Source organism: Cherax quadricarinatus, chromosome 11 (genome assembly GCF_038502225.1).
Source record: "Cherax quadricarinatus isolate ZL_2023a chromosome 11, ASM3850222v1, whole genome shotgun sequence".
NCBI classification, from domain to species: Eukaryota; Metazoa; Arthropoda; class Malacostraca; order Decapoda; family Parastacidae; genus Cherax; species Cherax quadricarinatus.
In genome coordinates, this window is record NC_091302.1 from 48,349,394 (window position 1) to 48,356,153 (window position 6,760).

Sequence of the window (6,760 nt, forward strand, 5' to 3'; positions counted from 1 at the left end):
TCACTCCCTCCATCCCTTCCTCCATCCCTTCCTCCATCCCTCCTTCCATTACTCCATCCATCACTCCACTCCCATTCCTCCATCAACTTTGTTTACATTCCGTTTTCTATTGTTTTTGAGTCAGGGTTGGGAGGGGGGACTAATGTCTCTGTCCCGCCCTTAACGAGTTTGTAAAGTCATTAAACCAGCCTCACCCTCACGTCACAGCAGAATTTGCCACCCCTGCCAATACTGTCTCCTCCATTACACCTTCCTGACGACTCTCTTGACGGGAAATTATATGTGTATTGGTGGGGAGGAGGATACGAATATTTCTGGAGATTTGTTGGCGTAGTTGATTTATGTCTGGTGTCCGTAGGTTGAGTTATGACGGGTGACAGACTTGATGTATGGGTCGTTCTGTAGTGCGTTGTGTTGGGGTGTTAGTGTGGTGGTAACAGTGTAATGGTGTTAATGTGGTGGTTTTAGTGTGGTGGTGTTAGTGTGGTGGTGTTAGTGTTATGGTGGTAGTGTGGTGGTGTTAGTGTGGTGGTGTTAGTGTAGTGGTGTTAGTGTAGTGGTGTTAGTGTTGTGGTGTTAGTGTGGTGGTGTTACTGTGGTAGTGCTAGTGTGGTGGTGTTAGTGTAGTAGAGCTAGTGTGGTAATGTTAGTGTGGTGGTGCAAGTGTGGTGGTGTTACTGTGGTAGTGCTAGTGTGGTGGTGTTAGTGTGGTGGTGCTAGTGTGGTAGTGTTAGTGTGGTGGTACAAGTGTGGTCGTGTTAGTGCGGTAGTGCTAGTGTGGTGGTGTTTGTGTGACGTTAGTAGTTCTGGTTATCTCCTCCAGGTGGTGATAGTGGTGTTAGTAGTGTGGTGGCAGTGGTGGTAGTGGCATTAGTGGTAGTGGCAGTAGTGGTGGTGGCATTAGTGGCAGTGGCAGTGGCAGTGGCAGTGTCGTCATTCTCACCACTGATATAAAACACACGTGCCCTCCCCCCTTCTTACCACCACTGTTTTTCCTCTCTCTTCCATGCACACGCTTCTTCCCTCTCTTTTTTTTTATCGCTGTTATTCCATGTCTTCTGTTTACACACTCCTTTATATTCTCCTGTTGTGTCTTTAACTCTGCCAATATCTCTCGGACATAAATGTGAGGATGCTGTTTGCACTGTTTGCTATGAAAACAATTAGCTTCTGCAGACATCATTCACGGCTAGACATAAACAGGAGTGTATACACACTGAGTGGGGTCCCCAGGGATTGGTACTGGGTCTAGACGTGTGTATACACACTGAGTGGGGTCCCTAAGGATTGGTACTGGGTCCAGACGTGTGTACATACACTGAGTGGGGTCCACAAGGATTGGTACTGTGTCCATACGTATGTACATACACCAAGTAGGGATATGACCGATTGACTTCAGATGCTGATACTTTACTGTATCAGGCTCTGAAGTCACTACCATTCTGAAGTCACTACCATTCTGAAGTCACTACCATTCTGAAGTCACTACCATTCTGAAGTCACTACCATTCTGAAGTCACTACCATTCTGAAGTCACTACCATTCTGAAGACACTACCATTCTGAAGACACTACCATTCTGAAGACACTACCATTCTGAAGTCACTACCATTCTGAAGACACTACCATTCTGAAGACACTACCATTCTGAAGACACTACCATTCTGAAGACACTACCATTCTAAAGACACTACCATTCTGAAGACACTACCATTCTGAAGTCACTACCATTCTGAAGACACTACCATTCTGAAGACACTACCATTCTGATGACACTACCATTCTGAAGTCACTACCATTCTGAAGACACTACCATTCTGAAGACACTACCATTCTGAAGACACTACCATTCTGAAGTCACTACCATTCTGAAGCCACTACCATTCTGAAGACACTACCATTCTGAAGACACTACCATTCTGAAGACACTACCAATCTGAAGACACTACCATTCTGAAGACACTACCATTCTGAAGACACTACCATTCTGAAGACACTACCATTCTGAAGACACTACCATTCTGAAGACACTACCATTCTGAAGACACTACCATTCTGAAGTCACTACCATTCTGAAGACACTACCATTCTGAAGACACTACCATTCTGAAGTCACTACCATTCTGAAGACACTACCATTCTGAAGACACTACCATTCTGAAGACACTACCATTCTGAAGACACTGCCATTCTGAAGCCACTACCATTCTGAAGCCACTACCATTCTGAAGTCACTACCATTCTGAAGACACTACCATTCTGAAGCCACTACCATTCTGAAGACACTACCATTCTGAAGTCACTACCATTCTGAAGTCACTACCACTCCATCCTGTGAATGGTAGTGTCTAGTTTATTGTGCACCTCATATCCACCCTGTGGATAGTAGAGGCTAGTTTTTAACCAAGCCTAAGCCTGGCTACTACAACATCAGTCAGTCTGTCCACACTGGAAAGCCTCCTATAAGAACGTTAATCTACTTTCACACTATTCTAATAAGCAATACATCTATTCAGACTTCCAAGTGCATTCCAACGAAATTCAGTTTCATTATTTACTTCTCTCCTAATGTTATTGCTAATACGAGAGTAAGGGTAGCTTAAAGAACTCTGGGAACTTACCTTAAGTGATAACACAATCGTAAGGATATTCGGATCTACAAGATAATAAACATTAGGTAAAGATGCGAGAGGTTCTGAATGGCTAGTGTGTGTGCCACACACACAAGGTAACTGACCCCAGTCAGCCAACCCAGCTCTGAATAATCAGACATGCCAAACACTCCCGGTTAACCACACTCCAGGTTTATTTAAACCCAGGGAAAATTTTTGTCTTTAGCTGAACGAGGTGACTCACAGGATGGTGGCTGTGTATAGCGTGTATGTGACACATTTCTGGGTGGGCTGCAGTGTTACACACACGCTAATACCCTGGCGAGGCGCGTGCCACAAACCCGAAACAACAGAGCATCTATAAGATCCAGGAAAAGGCGATTTCTATTACATTCTCTTTGAAAACACATCACAAGTGGTGCTTGTCACCACTTAAGTGTTCTCAGGTCTGGGATAATGTTCCGAGTTCGCAGTTCCTCTCAGGGAAGGAGCGAATAACAAAAGTGGTCACTGTTCAGAGGTTGTTTGCTCCGATGTACCAAGCAAAACAAATTCACTGCTGGGAACGCCCCAGAGTACTTGAAATGTACTCGCTGGAATGAGGAGAAAGAGATTATGAAGTGTGTGTGTGAGAGATACGGAAGTGAATCAGTGAATCAGGGAAAACTAGAGGTGCCATAGGCACAGGTAGAGAACATTCTATCAACATCCGTGGTGCACCACTATTCGACGTGCTACCAGCCTGCTGTCAACCTCTTATCAGCCCGTTACCAGCCTGCTATCAGCCCGTTACCAGTCTGCTATCAACCTGTTACCAGCCTCTTGCCAGCCCATTACCAGCCTGCTACTAACCTGCTATCAGCCTATTACCAGCCTGGTATCAGCCTGCTACAAGCAAATTGAAGACATGTTTAATAGAGTATCACCTGATGAAAGGGCCAATTTAATCATGTTGTGATGGCTAGGTAGGCCTGCGGATTGGTGGCACTAACAGCCTCGTGGACCAGACAAGCAACAATGAATTCTGGCCTCCAGGAGCGCAGTACCGTCAAGCAGACACAGGAAGACGTTCCCGGTGCTAAAATACAATAAATCTTTTGCATTGATGGAGGAAGAGGAAGAGGAGGAGGAGGAAGAAGAGGAGGGGGAGGAGGAGGAGGAGGAGGAGGAGGGAAGAGGGCTGCAGTTGCAGTTAGTAGGTGGTGGGGGTCGTGTTGCAGTGGGTGACACGGCGCGCGTCAAGACACACTGCCTCCACTCTAATTATCTTCTGGGTGGTCATGCCAGCCTTGCACCACCCCTGTAGTGTGACCTGCACCCTTCCTTGTAGTGTGACCTGCACCCTTCCTTGTAGTGTGACCCGCACCCACCCCTGTAGTGTGACCTGCACCCTTCCTTGTAGTGTGACCTGCACCCTTCCTTGTAGTGTGACCTGCACCCTTCCTTGTAGTGTGACCTGCACCCTTCCTTGTAGTGTGACCTGCACCCTCCCCTGTAGTGTGACCTGCACTCACCCATGTAGTGTGGCCTGCACCCACCCCTGTAGTGTGACCCGCACCCACCCTGGATAGACTCGACTATTGTTGAACACACTACAGCAAGTTCCTGATCATGGTACCAGGTCATAATAATAATAATAATAATAATAATAATAATAATAATAGGTAATACATATTTTAAGAAAAAGAGGATAAATAAGTATACACGATATGATGTAGGGCGAAATGACAGTAGTTTGTTGGATTATGTATTGGTAGATAAAAGACTGTTGAGTAGACTTCAGGATGTACATGTTTATAGAGGGGCCACAGATATATCAGATCACTTTCTAGTTGTAGCTACACTGAGAGTAAAAGGTAGATGGGATACAAGGAGAATAGAAGCATCAGGGAAGAGAGAGGTGAAGGTTTATAAACTAAAAGAGGAGGCAGTTAGGGTAAGATATAAACAGCTATTGGAGGATAGATGGGCTAATGAGAGCATAGGCAATGGGGTCGAAGAGGTATGGGGTAGGTTTAAAAATGTAGTGTTAGAGTCTTCAGCAGAAGTTTGTGGTTACAGGAAAGTGGGTGCAGGAGGGAAGAGGAGCGATTGGTGGAATGATGATGTAAAGAGAGTAGTAAGGGAGAAAAAGTTAGCATATGAGAAGTTTTTACAAAGTAGAAGTGATGCAAGGAGGGAAGAGTATATGGAGAAAAAGAGAGAGGTTAAGAGAGTGGTGAAGCAATGTAAAAAGAGAGCAAATGAGAGAGTGGGTGAGATGTTATCAACAAATTTTGTTGAAAATAAGAAAAAGTTTTGGAGTGAGATTAACAAGTTAAGAAAGCCTAGAGAACAAATGGATTTGTCAGTTAAAAATAGGAGAGGAGAGTTATTAAATGGAGAGTTAGAGGTATTGGGAAGATGGAAGGAATATTTTGAGGAATTGTTAAATGTTGATGAAGATAGGGAAGCTGTGATTTCGTGTATAGGGCAAGGAGGAATAACATCTTGTAGGAGTGAGGAAGAGCCAGTTGTGAGTGTGGGGGAAGTTCGTGAGGCAGTAGGTAAAATGAAAGGGGGTAAGGCAGCCGGGATTGATGGGATAAAGATAGAAATGTTAAAAGCAGGTGGGGATATAGTTTTGGAGTGGTTGGTGCAATTGTTTAATAAATGTATGGAAGAGGGTAAGGTACCTAGGGATTGGCAGAGAGCATGCATAGTTCCTTTGTATAAAGGCAAAGGGGATAAAAGAGAGTGCAAAAATTATAGGGGGATAAGTCTGTTGAGTGTACCTGGTAAAGTGTATGGTAGAGTTATAATTGAAAGAATTAAGAGTAAGACGGAGAATAGGATAGCAGATGAACAAGGAGGCTTTAGGAAAGGTAGGGGGTGTGTGGACCAGGTGTTTACAGTGAAACATATAAGTGAACAGTATTTAGATAAGGCTAAAGAGGTCTTTGTGGCATTTATGGATTTGGAAAAGGCGTATGACAGGGTGGATAGGGGGGCAATGTGGCAGATGTTGCAAGTGTATGGTGTAGGAGGTAGGTTACTGAAAGCAGTGAAGAGTTTTTACGAGGATAGTGAGGCTCAAGTTAGAGTATGTAGGAAAGAGGGAAATTTTTTTCCCAGTAAAAGTAGGCCTTAGACAAGGATGTGTGATGTCACCGTGGTTGTTTAATATATTTATAGATGGGGTTGTAAGAGAAGTAAATGCGAGGGTCTTGGCAAGAGGCGTGGAGTTAAAAGATAAAGAATCACACACAAAGTGGGAGTTGTCACAGCTGCTCTTTGCTGATGACACTGTGCTCTTGGGAGATTCTGAAGAGAAGTTGCAGAGATTGGTGGATGAATTTGGTAGGGTGTGCAAAAGAAGAAAATTAAAGGTGAATACAGGAAAGAGTAAGGTTATGAGGATAACAAAAAGATTAGGTGATGAAAGATTGAATATCAGATTGGAGGGAGAGAGTATGGAGGAGGTGAACGTATTCAGATATTTGGGAGTGGACGTGTCAGCGGATGGGTCTATGAAAGATGAGGTGAATCATAGAATTGATGAGGGAAAAAGAGTGAGTGGTGCACTTAGGAGTCTGTGGAGACAAAGAACTTTGTCCTTGGAGGCAAAGAGGGGAATGTATGAGAGTATAGTTTTACCAACGCTCTTATATGGGTGTGAAGCGTGGGTGATGAATGTTGCAGCGAGGAGAAGGCTGGAGGCAGTGGAGATGTCATGTCTGAGGGCAATGTGTGGTGTGAATATAATGCAGAGAATTCGTAGTTTGGAAGTTAGGAGGAGGTGCGGGATTACCAAAACTGTTGTCCAGAGGGCTGAGGAAGGGTTGTTGAGGTGGTTCGGACATGTAGAGAGAATGGAGCGAAACAGAATGACTTCAAGAGTGTATCAGTCTGTAGTGGAAGGAAGGCGGGGTAGGGGTCGGCCAAGGAAGGGTTGGAGGGAGGGGGTAAAGGAGGTTTTGTGTGCGAGGGGCTTGGACTTCCAGCAGGCATGCTTGAGCGTGTTTGATAGGAGTGAATGGAGACAAATGGTTTTTAATACTTGACGTGCTGTTGGAGTGTGAGCAAAGTAACATTTATGAAGGGATTCAGGGAAACCGGCAGGCCGGACTTGAGTCCTGGAGATGGGAAGTACAGTGCCTGCACTCTGAA

The 6,760-nt window shown here is 44.7% G+C and overlaps 1 protein-coding gene across 1 annotated transcript in view; it reads left to right on the top strand.

Moving 5' to 3' along the window:
• Window positions 1–6,760, top strand: part of LOC128687587 (T-box transcription factor TBX1-like) — a 245,131-nt gene that overhangs the window by 123,925 nt on the left and 114,446 nt on the right.